Genomic DNA, 20,509 nt, shown 5'->3' with positions numbered 1-20,509 from the left:
ACTACCGGATGAAATATAGCAAACAAAATAATAGTTTCCTCTCAGGTTGATGCGTAAATGATATCAATATTTTATTAATAATAGTTCTCAATAGACAAAAGTAAAGTGACACTGCAGTTTGGATCCAATAAAGGGCAGTCTGGTTCACCAAATTTATTTCCATGTAGCGTTTGTTGAAATTCAGCAATATTCAGGGGGTCTACTTTGAAGACTCTCATCTTTTAGGAAAAGCTGAGCGTAGAGGGGGTCGTGACATCATGCTGCACCCACTCAATGCAAGTCTATTGGAGGGGGAGTGGCAGCCACGGCTGCCACTCCCCCTCCCATAGACTTGCATTGAATGGGCGTGGCATGACATCACGAGGGGTATGGCCCTAACATCACGACCCCCTCAGCCTACATCCAGCCTTCGTAACAAAATGTTCAGAATGAGCTGTTTGTCCTTTTTTGCAAACAGGGCTCTGTACACTGAGGACAGGCTGGGCTCTGTACACTGAGGACAAGCAGGGCTCTGTACACTGAGGACAAGCAGGGCTCTGTACACTGATGACAAGCAGGGCTCTGTACACTGAGGACAAGCAGGGATCTGTACACATAGGACAAGCAGGAATCTGTGCACTGATGACAAGCAGGGCTCTGTACACTGAGGACAGACAGGGCTCTGTACATTGAGGACAAGCGGGGCTTTATGCACTGGGGCTCTGTGACCTCCCCCCCTCCCCCGGCTCACACAGCGGGATAATTGTACAGAGCCCTGCTTGTCCTGCCCTTACATCCTGTGTGTGGACTCTTTACAGAATAATACAGGAATTCCTGTAGTATTCTAATTGTTACACATCCACACGGTCTATCTGGTGTAGGATCTTATTGTGGCACTTGTAGTTTGCTGCAGGCATCCCCCATTGTATGCATGTTTATGCTGGGGATCGCCCCTAGCAACAGACCACAAGGGCAGGACCTGCTCCCCCAGTATAACTGCATTTGTGGTTGAGCGCCTCCAGCCATTTGAGACCACGTCTCTGTTGATAATTTCTGCTATATTTACTGTAATCATGTGATATTGTTAGTGCACATTTTGATCACATTATGTCAGCCCATTTGCTGTCAGAAGGCAACCTCCCCCTACAATAAATAGACACACATCTCTTAGCTCTAGGCCTACAAGGTAGCTAAGAATAAACAATTTAAAACAGCTTTGTACTATTTGTCTTGGCTCAAAACACCCTACACCAAATTGCATGGGAGTGCACTAATTGTTATAGAGGCACAATGTTCTCTGCAATTACATTTTTGAGAGTGACCATTTTTGTATTCTAGTATGTTCTTTTGTTTTCAGTGTGATTGGTTTATTTGTACATACTGATCTACAATGATACAGATGATCCCTTACTAACCCGTGATTATCCTTTCACCATATAATGCTTTATTTCCAATGGCAATCTCAGGTTAAATGCTTTACAATGACTTGAATGATCATATGTAATTTGTGATTATCCTGTTATTGTATACTGCTTTTGTTCCCAATGGCAATGTTCTGTTAAACGTAAAATCCAACAAAATGTTAGTTTGCTTTGCATTGTAGATTTTAACCCGCACATTTATTTAACTTTGTTCGGAAGTGCAGAATATTTTTTTTTCCACTTAGGGTGCCATGAAAGGAAAACCATACCTTCCTCCCCCTGTAGGGGACTATGAGTCTATGTGCATTTAGTTCAGGTAAACTAGCTGTCAGATCAGGGGCGGATCCAGAGTCTAGTCTCGGGAGGGCTACTGTCAGAGTATCGTGCGGTGGTTGACATGCCCCCTCCCATAGACTTGCATTGAGTAGGCATGGCGTGATGTCACAAGGGGCATGGCTGTGATGTCACAACCCCTGCAGCCCGCACCCAGAGTTTAAAACAAAATGCTCCAAACACTGGGGCAGTGGAGTACCCCTTTAAGTATGCAGCATAGTTCCCCCACACTAGGTAGGCAGCATAGTTCCCCCACACTATGTAGGCAGCATAGTTCCCCCACACTAGGTAGGCAGTATAGTTCCCCACACTAGGTAGGCAGCATAGTTCCTCCCACATTAGGTTGTCAGCATAGTTCCCCCCACATTAGGTTGTCAGCATAGTTCCCCCCACATTAGGTTGTCAGCATAGTTCCCCCCAACATTAGGTTGTCAGCATAGTCCCCCCACATTAGATTGGCAGTATAGTTCCCCCCACATTAGATTGGCACTATAGTTCCCCCCACATTAGGTTGGCAATATAGTTCCCCCCACATTAGGCTGGCAGTATTGTTTCCCCCACATTTGGTTTTCAGCATAGTTCCCCCACATTAGGTTGTCAGCATAGTTCACCCCCATTAGGTTTCAGCATAGTTCCCCACATTAGGTTGTCAGTCTAGTTCCCCCACATTAGGCTGGCAGTATAATTCCCCACACATTAGGTTGGCAGTATAGTTCCCCCCACATTAGGTTGGCAGTATAGATCCCCCACATTAGGCTGGCAGTATAGTTTCCCCACATTAGATTGTAGTTCCCCCACATTAGGTTGGCAGTATAGTTCCCCCACATTAGGTTGACAGTATAGTTCCCTTCACATTTGGAAGGCAGTGGCCCCCACAGACATACATCCTTCAGCCATATGCAGTGTATGGCTGGAGGCTGTATGTCTTTGTACTGCCTCTCTTCAGTGCTCCGACCACCGCTCCTCCGATCAGGCGTCATGATATACTGCCATGGCCTATAGGTCATAGCAGTAGGTCCCGGGATCGGAGGAGCGGTGGTAAGAGCACCGAAGATGACGTGCTGCTGGTAACTTACCATGCGAGCGTCCTCCTCCCAGCTGCTCCGCTCTGCTCTGTTTCTATGGGCACACGCACGGGACGTCCCTGCGTGCGCTACCTCCTGGCGGCCCCTTGCGTTTTCAAAGTTAACGTGGGGCCGCAGAAAGGTAACCGGGACATCCTTGTGTCCTGAAAAGATCTTTCGGGACACAGGAATGTGACGGGGGAAATTAATCTGGGGGGTTGGCAATTGCCCCATTGCAACCCCCCTCACCCCTCCCCCCCTGGATCTGGCACTGTGTCAGATTCTCTTTAACTATGTGTTGATCCAATTTTAATGCATATCAATAAATGTGGTATTTTATGACATACACTAGTAGGGAGGTTCAAAGATAAAAGGTTTTATACTCCGTGATCCTGGAGAAAGGCAATCTCCTTGTGAGACCCAGGGTTTAGTATAGTAGTTCATTTATCCCATTCCTATCCTAGGGTGCTGTTGTGTTTATATATGTCTATGTGAGACTCATGATGTTAAAAGTTGAGGAGCACAGTGCAACTATTACATCACATTAGGATGGTTTCCGTCCACTAAGCAATTATGTTTCCCAACCTGTGTGCCTCCAGCTGGGAGTTGTAGTTTTGCAACAGCTGGAGACACACTGGTTTGGAATTCACTGTGTTAGACAACAATTCTTACTGCACTGCATCTAATACATATTCCCAATTGCTTCTGGAGAGAGTTTTATAACAATAGGCTCTTACTCACCAAGTTTACACATATTCTGTATTTTATGATATAGGTTGTGTTTGTCTTTTTTACTCAAAGTCATTGCAATCCTATAGCAAATAATAATATATCTGGATTCTGAGTATTTCTGTGTGGCTGTCAGTCATTAAAAAGGAGAATATAAAAACAAACATATTTTCAATATAAACACCCTGGAGTGGAAAAGCATGAATAGCGATAACAGTTTACATTTTTTTCATGGAGTGAATGTTTTCACAGAACTATACAGACAATAGGATGCAATGAGATTATCCCAGAAACAGTTTCTTCTTCGTTTTGTTGAAAAAAACTTCATCAAACCTAATGTGAACACAGGAATGATTTATCAGAGTGTCGCAGTCAGGTCTTTTAGATCTTTTTACACTAGGGAATAGCATTCATCCATCTGCCTTCCCAAGAGATTAACAGCATTTCACAAACTATGACAGATATTGTGAGTTCTAAAGGTTTTTTTTTCTTATAGCTTCTTCTGATCCACCCTCCATTATCTGCTATAAAGAGCTGCATTCTTATAAATAGCCTCTAAAATGTGTCTAGTTGCACTGCCAAGTATATTCACATCTCCACAGGTGAAAACAATGGTTGTAAGAATACATTGCTGGATTACTATAAAAATAAACCATATGAAGAAGAGGATGTATATTAAAGTGAATCTGTTGTCCCCAATGACAGTGGTGAACCCCATACCTTCATATATTGTGTCCGTATGGCCTAAGCCCGTATGTGTCTTTGGCCCGCAATCCCTTTGTGCACCAAATCCCCGCCATCTTACATATTTATAGACAGCATGCAGGGTTTCGTCTCTGGAAAAGATCCCGGGTGTTCGGCGCCAGACGTGAATGGAATGAAGGTTCAGTACGACTTGGTGGGTTCTAGGTCTCTTTATTCACCATGTCATGGCGAATAAAGAGACTTAGAACCCACCAAGTCATACTGAACCTTCATTCCATTCAAGGCTGGCGCCGAACACCCAGGATCTTTTCCAGTGACGAAACCCTGCATGTTTGCTTCATTGAGTGTGCTACCACACATCTTGAGCAACCCGGAAGGCTGCACCGTAAACAGGATCTTAAGGGACCACATGTGTAAGACGCTTACAAGGTTGTCGTATGCCCAACACAACCTAGCAAGGTGAGATTCCCACTTTTATTCACCTCAACTCAATATCCAGTACAAACATGCTGCCCATTAGGAAGCTCTGTTTTTGTATTTTTTTATGTAGCAAAAATATTTCTAGACAGGTGGGCTTACAGCATCATGCCCTTCTAAAATCCTGTGCATATGGCATCACATCCTATTGCTGCACAGGCAAAGCGTGCTTAAAAAGTCTCTACCTCACCATATTGACAGTGACAAGTGAAGGTACAGATCACTCACCACACCTGCACTACCATGGAATACAAGGATACAAGGCTTGGTGGTATAAGCCACACCCTATCTATCTATCAATAGGCAAGAGGGAAGATATCTGGCACCCCAGGCCCAGGTCCATAAAATGATGACTTTTGCAAAAAAAAAAAAAAAGGCACAGACGCAATATATAACGGTATGACAGGTATTATTTTCATGTAATCTTTGCAACAGTGCTAGCGGTTCGCCACACGTATTCCGGATGACAGATTTGTGTTAAATTAGATTGTTATATAATAATAATTATAATAATAAACAATAATAAATAAAAATGAATAATATAGTCTTTTACATATTATGTATACAGCCTATAAAATCTCATAACTTAATTCTTGTTGTATTAATAATTCTTGTTGTATTGATTACCATTGCACCGTACAATATGCTGTGGTGTCATGTCCAGTAGTACGATGACCATATCAGATACTGCAATGGTATATACCATACTGAAAAATAGGACAGGGTATAATTTTTACTTTGAAGGTGAATTAAAATGGTATTGTATTAGTTCACTGGATCCATTCCTGGATTTGGCTCAAAAACAGCAATGTTAGTTAAAAAAAATTAAAAATAAAAATAAAATAAAAATTAATAGGAACTGTGTTACACCAGCCTTATGGTATTTCAGGATTTTTATTACCTTAAAGAAAAAAGAAAAGAAAAAAGAAAACTCCTTTTCTTTATTTACGATGCAGTTTTTGTGGTGTTCCCCCCCCCCCCCAAAGATAGTGTTAGTGTATCTGTCTATTTATCTTCTGTGCCAAGAGGACGTTTCCAAGTCACTGATGTAGTTACCAAATCTTACTCCTGTGCCATGCATACCAATGATAGACAGGTATGTGATTTGTAAAAAGGGCTTTCTTTCAGCTGAAAGTCATTCAAGCAGGGACAGGGAAGGGAGAAGGAGTGAGGAGGCGTTCCAGTTCCAGTTTGACACTTTGCACAAGAGATTAAAAGCTTTATTTCTATGATGTGGAAGCACAGACAGAAATATGAAAGGTACCGTGTGTATCCTTTCCCTAACAGCTATCTAACAGAGTCAGCAGTTTGGTCCAGGAATTGCAGCTAACAGATTCCCTTTGAAGGGGTACTCCTGTAGAAGAAGAAAAAATAAATAAATTAGAAAATTAAATAGATTTGTGAATTAATTCTATTTAAAAAATCTTAATCCTTCCAGTACTTATCAGCTGCTGTATGCTCCAAAGGAAGTTGTATAGTTCTTTTCTGTTTGACCACAGTGCTCACTGCTGACACCTCTGTCTGTGTCAGGAAGTGTCCAGAGAAGGAGCAAATCCCCATAGCAAATCTTCCCTGCTCTGGACAGTTCCTGACATGGACAGAGGTGTCAGCAGAGAGCACTGTGGTCAGACAGAAAATAATTATACAACTTCCACTGTAGTATACAGCAGCTGATAAGTACTGGAAGGATTAAGATTTTTAACTTTTTAGCCCCGGTTGATTTGAAAAAATGTGTTTTTCTCCAAAGTACCCCTTAAATAGTCAGTCTCCTGTGCACAATCCTTTATTTGTACAAGTACCCCATACCAATTTATTAATAACATGACATTTCACTGGTAAGACCCCCCAACAATGATCAGCTGCAATCTGTACAGTAAGAAATGCTTGCAGCAAGGATTCAGTGTCCCCACACAAAGCACCTAATCTTAGGAAGACCTGATGGTTTTAATTTGGACCTTTCCCTTTATTTAATTCAAATGTGTTATTTCAAATTGTAGCGTCAATAACCCCTATGACATTCTAAACTCACATTAAACAAACTATAGCAATTTCTTTAACTTTGTTTAGTAACATCTGGGCATTTTTAAGCTTAGGATTTGATCCTCTTTAAATTGTCTTTACATTATATATTTTAAGGGCTGCCCCCTGATGAAGACCATTGGAGAGATGTCCACTGTACTGCGCTTTCATTCCGTGCATTCATTGTGTGTGCACAATAAGGCTAATGCGACAATGCATTTCCGAGCGCAATCCTCAAAATCAACAAACAGGCCTAATGTTTTGCAGACACCGCGATCAGGATTTACGCGGCAGTAAAATGTGGACAGAGCAGCAGAATCCCATTGAAATCAATGAGACTCTGTTGCTGTTACATGTCCGTGCAGGATATTCATGCAGAATTCCGCTTGGATTTGTACCGTGTGAACACAGTCAACATGATACAGCCTATAGTCGCATGGAAATTACGCCTTGTAAACATAGCCTAATATAGGTTTTGTCTAAACTGTGCGGGAAGCTTTATATCAGTGTTTCCCAACCAGTGTGTCTCCAGCTATTGCAAAACTACAACTCCCAGCATGCACAATTGTTGGGAGGGGGGGTGGGGGGGACCATTTGCAGATTTTGCAATTGAGCCAAGGGCTTTATGTTATGCACCAATAAAGTATATTACAGAGGACATCCTATAAGAGCTCTTCTGGTATGTGCCAGATTTGCATTAGGAACCCCCGTAATGTGTTTTTGCGCATGCTGTTTCTATATATATATTTTTTTTATAGTAAAGATGGAAGGAAACCTTTTCTCAACCTTAGTCTTTTAAAGGATAAATAACAAAAGAGATGCATAAACATGTAACAAACATGGAGATTAACATTTAAGGACTCTAATAGTGTTTTACAGCAGAGCTTTCACGGATATTACAACAAATGCGTCCATAACGCCGAGACTTTTCAGAGGCAACCTTTCTAAGAAGCAAATTACCATGGCAACAGATGCCAATCTTTACCGCACAGACCTGAAGGAATCATGAGATGTCATTAAAATTACTGTGGTCACCAGGTGACAATTAAAAGGTGGGCGAAGAACAAGGGGGAACGAAACATGAAACGTCTCAAGTCGCAGATAGAATTTCTAATATTATAGATCAGAACAATTAATCACCAAAGAGCCTGGGATGGTGGAAAAAAGGAAAGAAAACATCTATTGTGGTTATCTTACGGCTTCCATTCAGCACAATGAAAGGAGTGCGAACGCCTTCCATTGTGCATTGTTGCAAAACTACAGCACCAGCACTCCGCTGTCTGTCTGGGCATGCTGGGGGTTGTAGTCTAGAAACAGTTGGAGGCACACTGGTTGGGAAAAATGTCTGTAGCTCTTTTAGGATCATACTAGACAAAATGTTATAGCTGATTGTTATGTGTATTTCATATATAAACAAATATGTAAATAAATAGATAGATGACTTGGACATAACACATGAACAAAGCAGGAATGTATTTTTATGGCTCCTGTAATGCACATCACTAAATGAGCACAACAGATCAATAGATAATGGTCTGGACTTCTGCACGGTGCATTAATGTACCTGTATCTTATCGTGTTACAAGCCGTCATAACATAGTCATTTATCATCACTCCCCATTATATCTGTACATCCTCATATTACAAGGATGGAAGCTCGGACTTATTAGAGATAACGTTCAGGAAAGTAGGGTTGGTTGAAAAATGCACAACAGCAGGTGGATGGATACTTTATGCTGTTGCAAGAAGTAATTTTACAAGTATTTTAGAATTCTTTTATTGTTGGGTTGTTAAAGAGAAAATAAATAGGCTTGTTGCATAAACAACATGTGCAAAATGATAATTTAACTATAGTCACGCATAGGCCCTTGTGCATTAAGGCATTAACGCCTTAAAGCGTATCCGTCAGATCCAACAATTTTTTTTTATATATCACTCAGTATTTAATCCTGACCATGTACATATAATTTTTTATGTGTCTAGCATATTTATTTCTTTTTTTTTTTATCATACTTTTAGTTTAGCTCACTAGTCTTAAAGGAGTTCTCCAACTGAAATCTTTTATCCCCCGCTGTGCCCGGGCTGTAAAACTATACATAATAAACTTTCACTTACCTGCCTACGATCCCCCGTTGTTCCGATATCTCCGCCCGTGCTCCGGTCCCTGTCAGCTTCCTCTTCCTGCGGGTCAGTGACTTCACTCTGCGCTCAGCCTATCAGCGGCCGCGACGGGACATTGCTGCGGCCACTGATAGGCTGAGCGGAGAGTGAAGTCAGTGACCCTCAGGAAGTGGAAGAGACCGGGACCGGAGAATGGGACGGCGATATCGGAACAACGGGGGATCGTAGGCAGGTGAGTGAAAGTTTATTATGTATAGTTTTACAGCCCGGGCACAGCGGGGGTTAAAAGTTTTAGCTTAGAGAACTCCTTTAATTCCTCTCAAAGGGAGGGGGTGTGACCTCACACTGCAGGTCTCCACCCCCTCCCTCAGTATGCTGTCTGCTCACATCTCCCCTAGCATTCACAAAACTACAACTCTCAGCTTGTCCTCACTGACAGTAGCGGGACACAAGATGACAGTGGGAGGATTTTTCCTCCAGCTGTGACCCCTGCGCTCACAACTGTCAATCAAGGAAGTGTGTCCATGACATAGGTGATGATGCATGGACACAGCAGGACTAGTATGTGTCCAAGCAGGCGGGGGGGGGGGGATGGGGCAGTTTTTTAGTATGAAATACTGAAAATTTTAAAATTTCCTAATAAAAGCAATTGCCAAACCTATTAGTTTTGCATGCTTTACACCATATGAAAAGTTTTTGTATCTGACAATGCCCATTTAAGGACTCTGTCCATTTTGGCCTTAACCCCTTAAAGGGGTACTCCGCTGCTCAACATTTGGAACAAAATGTTCCTAACGCTTAGAGCCGGCATCGGGAGCTTGTTTTTTTTTTTTTTTTTTTTTTTTTAAAGCCGAGGAACGTGCTTTCGATTCACCCAAAGTGCAAGAAAAAGTGCAAACGTGTTACACTAAAAAAACGTGCACAAAGGATGCGGTCTATCGCAAGCCCTTCTCCGATAGGAGAGAGGCCCCCCAACAAACCTTACCCTTCGCCTCCGGACCAAAAGGTACCTGCGAGGTTCCAGGTTCGATGTCCCTTTTCGCCGAAGCTACTAGGGGACCACAAATGCTCCCGGCATCCCCCTTGGCGTTAGCCAAGGTATCTGCCCGCAGAGCCGATTACGGTAGGTACCCTGCCAAAGCAGGAGTACCCGGGGTGTTTGCAGGGAGGTGCGGAACCTAATGGCCACACACACCTCCCCTAGACCGCCAGGAGGGACACCCAGAAGGGCTACCGCATCCTGACCAATCCTGTGAACACACAACACGCAAAAAGTGACACAGTGAGACAAAAAAGAAATAAATAAGTGAATGTGTGCAGATATACTGCCCGGACATCCGGCCGGATCAATAAAAATTTCTCTGATCCTAGCCAGAAGGCCGGGAATCAAGAGGTGAGTGCCACAAGGTGAAGAGATTATGGTGCCCGTGCTTCAACTCAGTGAGTCTATTCTCCCAGTGAGTTTCGGCACCTCGGGGTCACCACTCCCCGAGGCACAAAAGTACCTCGGCTCTAGACCCTCTCAGCCTCATGGCGAGACCCGGAGGGAACAGGTCACATCGGGGCAGCCGTCGAGCTGATTCCTCAGAACCAGCCCCGGAAAGCCCTGGTACACCTGCATCCTCCATGCAGCACCCATCCCCACCAGCATGAAAACTGATAAGAACAGATACTACACTTGATCTTAGCCAAAAGGCCGAGAAGCGATCGGGAGCTTGTGACGTCATAGCCCTACCCCCTCATGACATCACGCCCCGACCCCATAATGCAAGTCTATGACAGCTGTCACGCCCCCTCCAATAGACTTGCATTGAGGAGGGGGGGCGTGCTGTCACCAGAGATGTGTGATCAGGATTGATGATGCCGGGACTTTTGCGATGGCGGCCCTGGAAGCTGCGACGGGACTCCAGCTGTGATTGACAGCCGGGTCCCACTGCCCATTTCTTATGCTGCTCTTGGCAGTGCAGGAAATCGCTTGACTTGCATTGAAGGGGCGGGGTGTGCCATCATGAGGGGCGGGGCTATGACATCACAACCTCCCAGCACTGGCTCTAAGCATTCAGAACATTTTGTTCCAAACGCTGAGCAGCGGAGTACCCTTTTAAGGAAAGACCCATTTTTTACCGTAATGACCAGGCTCTTTTTTTAAATTTGACATGTGTCTCTTTAAATGGTAATAAATTTAGAACTCTTTTTCTGTGTGGAGCGATTCTGAGATAGTTTTTTCGTGACATGTTGTACTTTATATAAGTGGTGCAATTTTGTTGACACATGCAGCATTTTTTGTGAAAATGTCCAAAATATTGTGAAGAACTGGAACATTTCTGCCGTTTTTATTTTTATGGTGTACACTGTGCGGTAAAAGTGATGTAATATTTATTCTGTGGGTCAGCACGATTATGGTGATACCCATTTTAAATAGCTTTTTATGTTCTTTTTCCTTTTCTGAGAAAAATTATTTTTCTGCCATTCATTTTCCAACAGCGGTAACTTTTTTATTTCTCGTCCGACACCATTGAGTGAGGGCTTATTTTTCTGTGGGATGAATTGTAGTTTTTATTGGTATCATTTTTGTGATATGTGCTACCTTTTGATCTTTTTTTATCCCGCTATTTGTACCAAAATTGGCAAATTTTTTTGTAGTTAATTTTTTTAAGGCATTCACTGTGCTGGATAATTTACATTATAGTTTTATAGCATAAATCATTACGGACATGGCAATACCTTTTATGTATATGATTTGTGTTTTTGATCTTTTTTGGTGATAATACAGGGCTTTTATTGGGAAAGGGGCATTTTTTTTATTTATTTTTTTTTACACTTTTTACAGGTTATACTATGCTCAATACCAAAAAGTAAACTATTTCCACCAGTATCAGACACATCTTGTATAGATGTATTTCTTGAGCTGACACTTCAGGAGCTAAGACATCTAAAAAATGATCCCCTTCCTTCTTCCACACTGAGGCACAATATGTCTAGGGTTGAAAGAACAGCTATTAAGCAACTACAGTCCAATGAGGAGCTTATTATTAAATGTGCTGATAAGGGGGGGAACATAGTACTGATGGATCGCCAACATTATATATCGATGTGCCGTCAATTATTGGATGATAAAACCACGTATGAGATTCTCCCTAGTGACCCGACTAATCAATACAAACAGGAACTTGTGCAGTTGATTATACAGGCAAAAAATGACAAACTTCTAGGTGAGGGTGAGGTTGAATTTCTAATTCCTAAGACACCGGTTTTGGCGACATTTTATGCCTTGCCGAAAATCCACAAAGGTACCACTCCCCTGAAGGGACGCCCTATAGTATCTGGGACAGGTAGTCTGGGACAAAACCTAGGTATATATGTGGATAAAATCTTACGGGAATTTGTACTAGCACTCCCCTCCTATACCAGAGACTCCATGGATCTACTACAAAAAATTGAGGGTATCACAATAGATGACACTACAACAATGACGAGTATAGACGTTGAAGCACTGTACTCATCTATCCCTCATCATGTAGGTCTACAGGCAGTAGAGTATTTTTTGTCTTTTCGGGGTACCCATATGGTGGCACATAATCGGCTGATTCTTAAACTTTTGGAATTCATACTCACAAGGAATTATTTTCTTTTCAATGGCAAGATCTTCCACCAGCTCAGGGGGACGGCAATGGGGAGCCCTTGTGCCCCCACATATGCCAATCTCCTCCTGGGCTGGTGGGAGGCCACCATAGTTTTTGCCACTCCACGTGAAGAGTTCGGTGAGATGGCCCTTCTTTGGGCCAGATTCATCGACGATATCTTCATACTTTGGCAAGGTACCAAAGTAACCTTTGAGGCATTTGTGACATCTCTCAATTCCAACAATATCGGATTGCGTTTTACTTACGAGATTGGATCGAATCAACTGGCCTTCTTGGACATTTTGATTCGAAAAGAAACGGACGGTACTTTAGTTACATCAATACATCGTAAGCCCACTTCCACCAATAGTCTCCTGAGGTGGGAAAGCTGCCACCCGGGCCCCCTTAAAAAGGGGATCCCGAGGGGGCAGTACCTCCGCCTCAGGAGGAATTGCTCAAGGCGAGATGAATTTGTAAATGAGGCCAGGGACTTAAGGGCACGCTTCAGAGAGAGGGGATACCCCAATCATGTACTCAGCCATGCATACAAACAAGCTCTTGACACACCGAGGGAATCCCTTCTTACCCCAAAACCCCGAGAAATTGGACCAGACTGTACTAGAATTATAGCTACTTATGATCAGTGTACAGACCAGATCAGAGGGATACTTGATAAGTATTGGCCTATCCTCAAAATGGATCAAGACATTGGAATAACCATCTCTGACAGACCACTCATCACATTTAGAAGAGGACGTAACCTAGGTGATTTATTAATGCAAAGCCATCTGGGTCCCCCAAGGAGAACACAGCAGACCTGGTTGGGTAATATGTCACAAATTCTTGGTAACTTCCCTTGTGGAAGATGCAAAGCCTGCCCACATCTACAAAAAAGTAATCAGTTTTACAACCCTATAACCTCCAAATGGATGAAAGTTCGTCATTTCATTAATTGTAATTCTAAATTTATCATCTACATGGCCACATGTGAATGCGACCTAACCTATATAGGCAAAACAAAGAGAGAACTGAAGAAGCGCATTCTTGAACATCTTGGTGACATCAGACACAATCGAGACACTCCACTATCAAGACATGTCAATATGGTTCATGCAGGTAATACCAAGAATCTGAAATTTATTGGAATTGATAAGGTAATTCCTTCACCTAGAGGAGGGGACACTGATCGGCTATTGTTGCAGAGGGAGAGCCGTTGGATCCATCAGTTGAACACGGTATCCCCCTCTGGCCTCAATGAGCAACTAAATTTTGCTTGCTTCTTATAACCTGGCCTTATTCTGGTGACGGTTAGGTAGATAGTGGAGGTTGTAGCGGACCTCCTGAGGTAGTGTCACCATCCCTAGTTAGGGCATCTGTAGGCCCAGGAGGTTCGTGAGCGGGACCGCCCTTTTTAGGGCTGACCATTCTGCCTAGGAGTAGGGCTAAGAGCTAGAATAGGGTCATATAGGTCCTTAGGCCCCGCTATCTCCACACTCATCTTCCCCTTAGGGACTCCCTCTTCACCACCCCTCACCTCAATATATATAGGGAGTCATCCCTATAGCCCTTTATCAGTGTCTCCTCCAGATGGATTTCTTTGTCCCCTCTCTTCTGAGTGTGCCCTATTGAGAACTATCATATTCCTCATTTACTGATTAATAGAATATCTCCCTTGGGCAAAAGACTATCACTGATGGAGATATTTTAAGGATACAACCAGGACAACATCATCGGGTTATTATTTGCCACGATAAACAGTGGCTAAGTGTCCCATTTAGTGTAGGGATACGTTGCGATTCTAACCACCTCTTTGTATCCTTATATCAATACTTCCATTGGGCCCACTGAACTTTTTCCTCTTTGCTACCTAATTACTATTATTATTTTTTCCAACTTGTATAAATCATCATATATACAATTTTTCTAACACCCTATCCACTTACCATTATGTTTGTGACTGTGGGTTCGGTATTTTGATACAATTAGATATGCTATGGGTGTTTCTAGTGACGGGACTCTATGTACTGAGTGCCAGAAATCACTGTTTTACTTTGTATCTTCTTTTGCTGGACCGAGTGCGGCTCGGAGCACAGGGCCACGCCCCTCCTTACTGACGTCAGACGGGGGTGTGACCGCTCTGACGCGGCACAGCAAGGGAAGTGTATATTACGTCAGACGCCGCTGACACGAGTTGACAGCGCTCTGAAGCCGAACAGTTCGGCTCCCTGCTAATGCAGGTACGCGCTGCACCGCATATGTGCCGAAAAATAGAGACCGTGAGTACCCCGCTGAGCGGTTTTCACCCCTATCCCTAGCCTTGCCTCCCCTATAGTAGGATCAATTGGCTGAATGGGATCTTTTTGCATTGTGATTGACAGCTGCCCTGCAGGAGATCATTAGGTCGTTTGCATATGTCCCAGCACACGAACGTGCCTGGTGCTGGGACGTATGCATACATTCTAAAGCGGGAAGGGGTTAAGGACTCCAATTTTATTTTTGCAATTTCCAATTTTCCTCCTCGCCTTCTAAAAATCATAACTCTTTTATATTTTCATCCACAGACGATTATGAGGGCTTGTTTTTTGCGCGACCAGTTGTCCTTTTTAAAGACATCTCACATTTTACCATAAAATGTATGGCACAACCAAAAAATACTATTTGTGTGGAGTAATTGAAAAGAAAACCACAATTTAACAAACTTTGGAAGGTTTCGTTTTCAAGCTGTACAATTTATGGTAAACATGACATGTTTTCTTTATTCTGTGGCTTAATACAATTAAAATGATATCCATGATTACATACTTTTCTATTATTGTACCACTTTAAAAAAATCTCAAACTTTTTAACCAAATAGTACATTTAAAATCCTTCTATTTTGATGACCTATAACTTTTTCATTTTTCCATATAAGCGGTGTTATGAGGGCTCATGTTTTGTGCTGTGATCTGTAAATTTTTTTGATACCACATTTGCATACATAAAACTTTTAATACATTTTTTACAATTTTTTTGGGAATATGATGTGACAAAAAAGCAGCAATTTTGGACTTTTTTTTAACGTTTACGCCGTTCACCGTATGGGATCATCAACATTATAGTTTGATAGTTTGGACATTTACACATGTGGCAATACCAAATATGTTTATTAAGTATTCTCTTTTTACACTTTTTGTGGGTAAAATGTGAAAAAGGGACAATTTACATTTTTATTGGGGGAGTGAATTTTTCACATATTTTTTTTTTTACTTTTCTTTTTTAACACTTTTTATGTCCCCATAGGGGACAATTTATATCAATCACTTGATTGCTAATACTGTTCAGTGCTATCCATACGGCATAGCACTAATCAGTATTATCGGCCATCTTCTGCTCTGGTCTGCTTGATCTCAGACTAGAGCAGAAGACCCCTGGAGATATACGGAAGCAGGTGAGGGGACCTCTGTCCGCCATTATGGATGATCAGATCCCCGTGGCAGCGCTGCGGGCAATCCGATCATACATTTTTCTGACTGCACTGCCGCAGATGCCGTGATCTGTATTGATCACTGCATCTGAGGGGTTAATGGCAGACATAAGCGAGATTGCCAATTTGCTACATAAAGAGACACTACTATTATAAGTTGCATCAATGTTTGATCCCATTTCTTGATCTCATGACACATTGATAGCAGGCTCTTTTTTCCTCCATCCATGAACACTAGGATAGCTGCTTTTTGCACCTTCCACATTTACGACTTCTAAGCTTGACTGCTTTAACCTCTACATCCCACACTATTTATACTCTCACTCTTCTCCTTGCATTGTTACATATAACATTTTGTCACTGTTATAAGTGTCACATGATAAGTAAGAAGCCCCACGTCAGATTTAGCACTGGAGCCCAGAAGAGTAAAGTGACACCTCTATAGCTGAAATTTGTGAACTAGCCTGGGTGAACTGAAGTGAAGGTTGTTTCAATGTTTAAATGCATATAAGCATAAAAAGACAACATAGAACAGAACAATGACACTGATAGTGTTATAACTCAAGATAATGCACTGCATAAGATACCTATAAAACCGGAATGTAAGACAAACAAGAATAATTTAATACAAATCAGGAAAAACAGCAGTAAAACATTGTCATGTTGGGATTATGGAATGATCACAAACATGATAATAGTTCAGAAAGGCAGGGTTATTTATCTGTAGGATTCACATGAATCAATGGCCCATCACAAAGGGAAATTTATCTTGATATACTGCATTTTTGTTTGGCTAACTGCTGTGAAAGATCTTAGAAATTGTTTCTTCCGATTTCACTTTTTAGCAACATTGACTTATACAGTTTAATAGTTGTGTCACATTTGTAATGGTAAAGAGAAAGATGGGGGGAGTAACAACTTATATATGGTACACAAGATTGACTTAAGACTGTCTAAACATTTAAGACTGTCATACTCCAGTCTAAAAACAAATCTACTGGAGGGAGATATACCATATTTATAATGAGGCACACATTTTTTTTAAGTGGGCCTGTCAGAATCTAAAAGGAGTACTCCGCCCCTAGCATCTTATGCCCTATCCAAAGGATAGGGGATAAGATGTCAGATGGCGGGAGTCCCGTGGCTGGGGACCCCCAGGATCTCCGCTTCAGCACCCTGCTTTCATTACTGCATCGGGCAAACTCGCTCTGTGCGTAATGACCAGCAATACAGGGGATGGAGCATCGTGACGTCACAGCTCTGCTCCCTCGTAACGTCACGGCCTGCCCCCTCAATACAAGTCTATAGACTTGCATTAAGGGGACGGGCTGTGACATCATGAGGGGGCAGAGCCGTGATGTCACGATGCTCTTGCCCCTGTATCGCTGGTCATTACGCACAGAGCGAGTTTGCTCTGTGCAGTAATGAAAGCGGGGTGCTGAAGCGGAGATCCTGGGGGACCCCAGCGGCGGGACCCCCCACGATCTGACATCTTATCCCCTATCCTTTGGATAGCAGATAAGATGCTAGGGGCAGAGTACCCCTTTAAAGGGGTTGTCCAGAATAGAAAAATGCTGATACTTTATTGCAAAAACAGGTTGTGTGTGGTATTGCAGCTCTGTTCCTTTGAAATTAATGGAATTGAGCTGCAGAACCACACATGACCCATAGACAAGAGTAGTGCTGTTTTTGAGAAAAAGAAGCAGCATTTTTTTTAAAATACTGGACAACCCCTTTAAGAGTGTTAAAACTAAACCCATGGGCAGATGAGGCTTCTTTTTCCTATTGAGCAAATGAGGCTCAGGTGTCCAGAGGGGGTTTTTCAGCATGGAACATGCCCAATGTTTGTCAGACCATCTCCTCTAATTCACCACCTCCGTGTCTACTGTCAGTCAAAGAGGAGGGGGGTAGGTGTATGTAAGATGGCACAGAGGTTGTGAATAAGAGGAGACAGCCTGGCTTTATGCATCATGCACTATAGCACCGGGTGGCCCCACATTGTGAGATTACATGGACAAGCACTTATGTGCTTTACTGTATGTATCTGTTTACAATTGGAGTGGCTGAAACACCAAAACTCTATGATTAGAAGGGGAGAAATACAAATGAAACAGCCACCAACTTTATGAGGTTAGAGACCATGCATACTTTCTGTAATGCTGCTGATCTCACATAGTTGGTGCGAAAGGCAGCAGCCTGCAGTGCACCTTAAAAGCACAGTGAGCCATGTCCTACATCTGTAGATAAAGAAAGAGAGATAGGTATGGAATGGATGCATGAAATAATGTGAATAAACAGATGAAGGAACATGACAAGACAGATATAAACAAAGATGCAGTATGACTTGCCAAATCTAAATCTCAAGCGGTTGAATTGTTTAGTCTAGAAAAAGTAATTCTGCTTTCCAAGTGCTCCAATTCCCTGTCTGGTGTTTTTTTACAAAACTGAAGCACCTGCAAAGTAGAATAATTTTTTGATAAACAAAACAAACTGACCACCGCTGGAGATTTGGTTTGGTGATTCATATAAAAAATTAATTCACTAATCCCTGTAACTAGAATGCATAGATTATAGGTAGATACATAGATACCCATTACATATGGATATTTAAAGGAAATCTGTCATCAGTTTCACCTGCACTAACCTGTCAGTACAGACAGGTAGTGCAGGTGACACTGATGACAACAATACTTACCTGGTCTTGTTTTGTGCTCCGGTTCTCCCACTATCTTCTTTTGTATCTTCCATTCTGGGGCAGACTTGGAGCATGGGCGGAACTTTGTGACATCACCACTGCTGTTTGCTAGCAGCTGGACTCAGCAGAGAACAGCAGCGGTGACATCACAAAGTTCTGTCCATGCTCCAAGTCGGCCACGGAACATAAGATACTGAAGAAGATAAGGAGAGAACTGGAGCACAGAACAGGACCAGGTAAGTATGCTTGTCATCAGCGTCACCTGCACTATCTGTCTGTACCGACAGGTTAGTGACGTTGAAGCTAATGACAGATTTCCTTAAACAGAAGTGGCATACAATGATATCCAGTCAAACATTTTCAAAAGAGCACCTCATTATCCAGATCAGAATTTGTGAGATACCTTTTCAGTTCATCATAATGTTGGTACATTGCCCATTTTCTTTGAGAAGACCACCACTTTTTTAGTACTGTACTATGTACTATTTGTGGTCTTAAATTCTCTATGCAGCCATAGTAAATAGCATGGGATCTGTTAAATATATTATTATAACATTGAATAACTTTTTGAAATAAAATAGAAGAAATTCAATAAAGTCCCTTGTAATGTGCAGGTATACATGCGCTGGAAACCATCCAAGCGGTGCTAATTATCATTGATTTCAGTGCCACATAACGTGTGAGAATCATACCTAACTTGTATCTGGACTTGCCCTATCTCAGCTTGAAATAGAACCTGCCTTGGAAACATTCCCACTCGGCTGTAAAGATTAATCAGGAAATAGAATTAACCACAATTTTAATCACTGAAAACGTATTTTACCACATTTTTACTTCTAAATTATCATTTATTACTGAAGCTTGTTTTTCTGTGTAATTAATAACATATGTTTTATATTAATAGAACTAGTTTTATAGCAATGCTCATTATCATTGATAGAGTCATAACTGAGTTTGGTTTCATCTGGAGTAAAGATTCCGCTTTCTACTCTAGCCCTGTATCTAAATGCAGTAAGTGGTTGGTTTAATTCAGTAATAAATCTTTGGTGCTCAGATATTGTAAAATTCGTGAATTTTAGCTTTGCAATTATTGTTACAAAAAATATGACGTTTCGGCCTGTTTGGTCCTTCATCAGTTAAATCTGGAATGCTGCATAGAAACTGAACAGAAACAAAATAAAATAAAAATGGCCAGTAGCAGTGCAAGGTGTGATGTGGCCAATGTGACCTGTAGTCGCTGTTTGCTTTACTGCTACAGATCTTCATCCCCTCCCCCCTCTTTTATTTTATAGACTTAGGTAGGTTTACTAAAGACCTGCATTTTACATAAAGAGCTTGTGTAGGTTTCAACTACAACTTTTGCAAGTTCTTTAATATAAGTTGTTGTGACTCAGGCAGGCGTGTGAGGCCACACCTCTTAATGTAAAGCTCCACCCTCTTGGACAGAGTGGTATAAAAAAGCATATGGGTCTAGTAAAAAAAATTGTTACTATTTGATGCCAAAACCAAGCAGACAAGCTTGATAAATTCCTACTATAGAGCTTAAAGGAGAAGTATTATATGGAAAAACTTTGACCGCTTGGACCACCGCGCTTTCCTGTATGAGGCCCCGTCTCTCCCCGGGCGTGGCACGTCATGACCCCCCGCATGATGTGATGGCCGACATACCCCCTCCATATATTTCCATGGGAGATCCTAGGATAGCCAAACGACTCTTCCATAGAGAGAACATAATGCAAATGACTTCATTGCACTCAATAATAAATCTGTGTGCAGTTACTTCTAAGCTGCCCCTAATGGTGACTGAATGTGGGGGAGAAAGACAAAATGACACCACCTACACATTAGATGGAATAAACCACCTTGTACTATTCTATCTG

The 20,509-nt window shown here is 42.1% G+C and overlaps 1 pseudogene; it reads right to left on the bottom strand.

Annotated features, from left to right (window-relative positions):
- Positions 1-10,396: 10,396 nt before the first annotated feature.
- LOC130359158 (U2 spliceosomal RNA) lies at positions 10,397-10,556 on the bottom strand (annotated as a pseudogene).
- Positions 10,557-20,509: the final 9,953 nt, after the last annotated feature.

This window comes from Hyla sarda, chromosome 2 (genome assembly GCF_029499605.1).
Source record: "Hyla sarda isolate aHylSar1 chromosome 2, aHylSar1.hap1, whole genome shotgun sequence".
Lineage (NCBI taxonomy): Eukaryota > Metazoa > Chordata > Amphibia > Anura > Hylidae > Hyla > Hyla sarda.
Note: the sequence above shows the minus strand (reverse complement) of the source record. Positions and strands in the feature narration are given on the sequence as shown.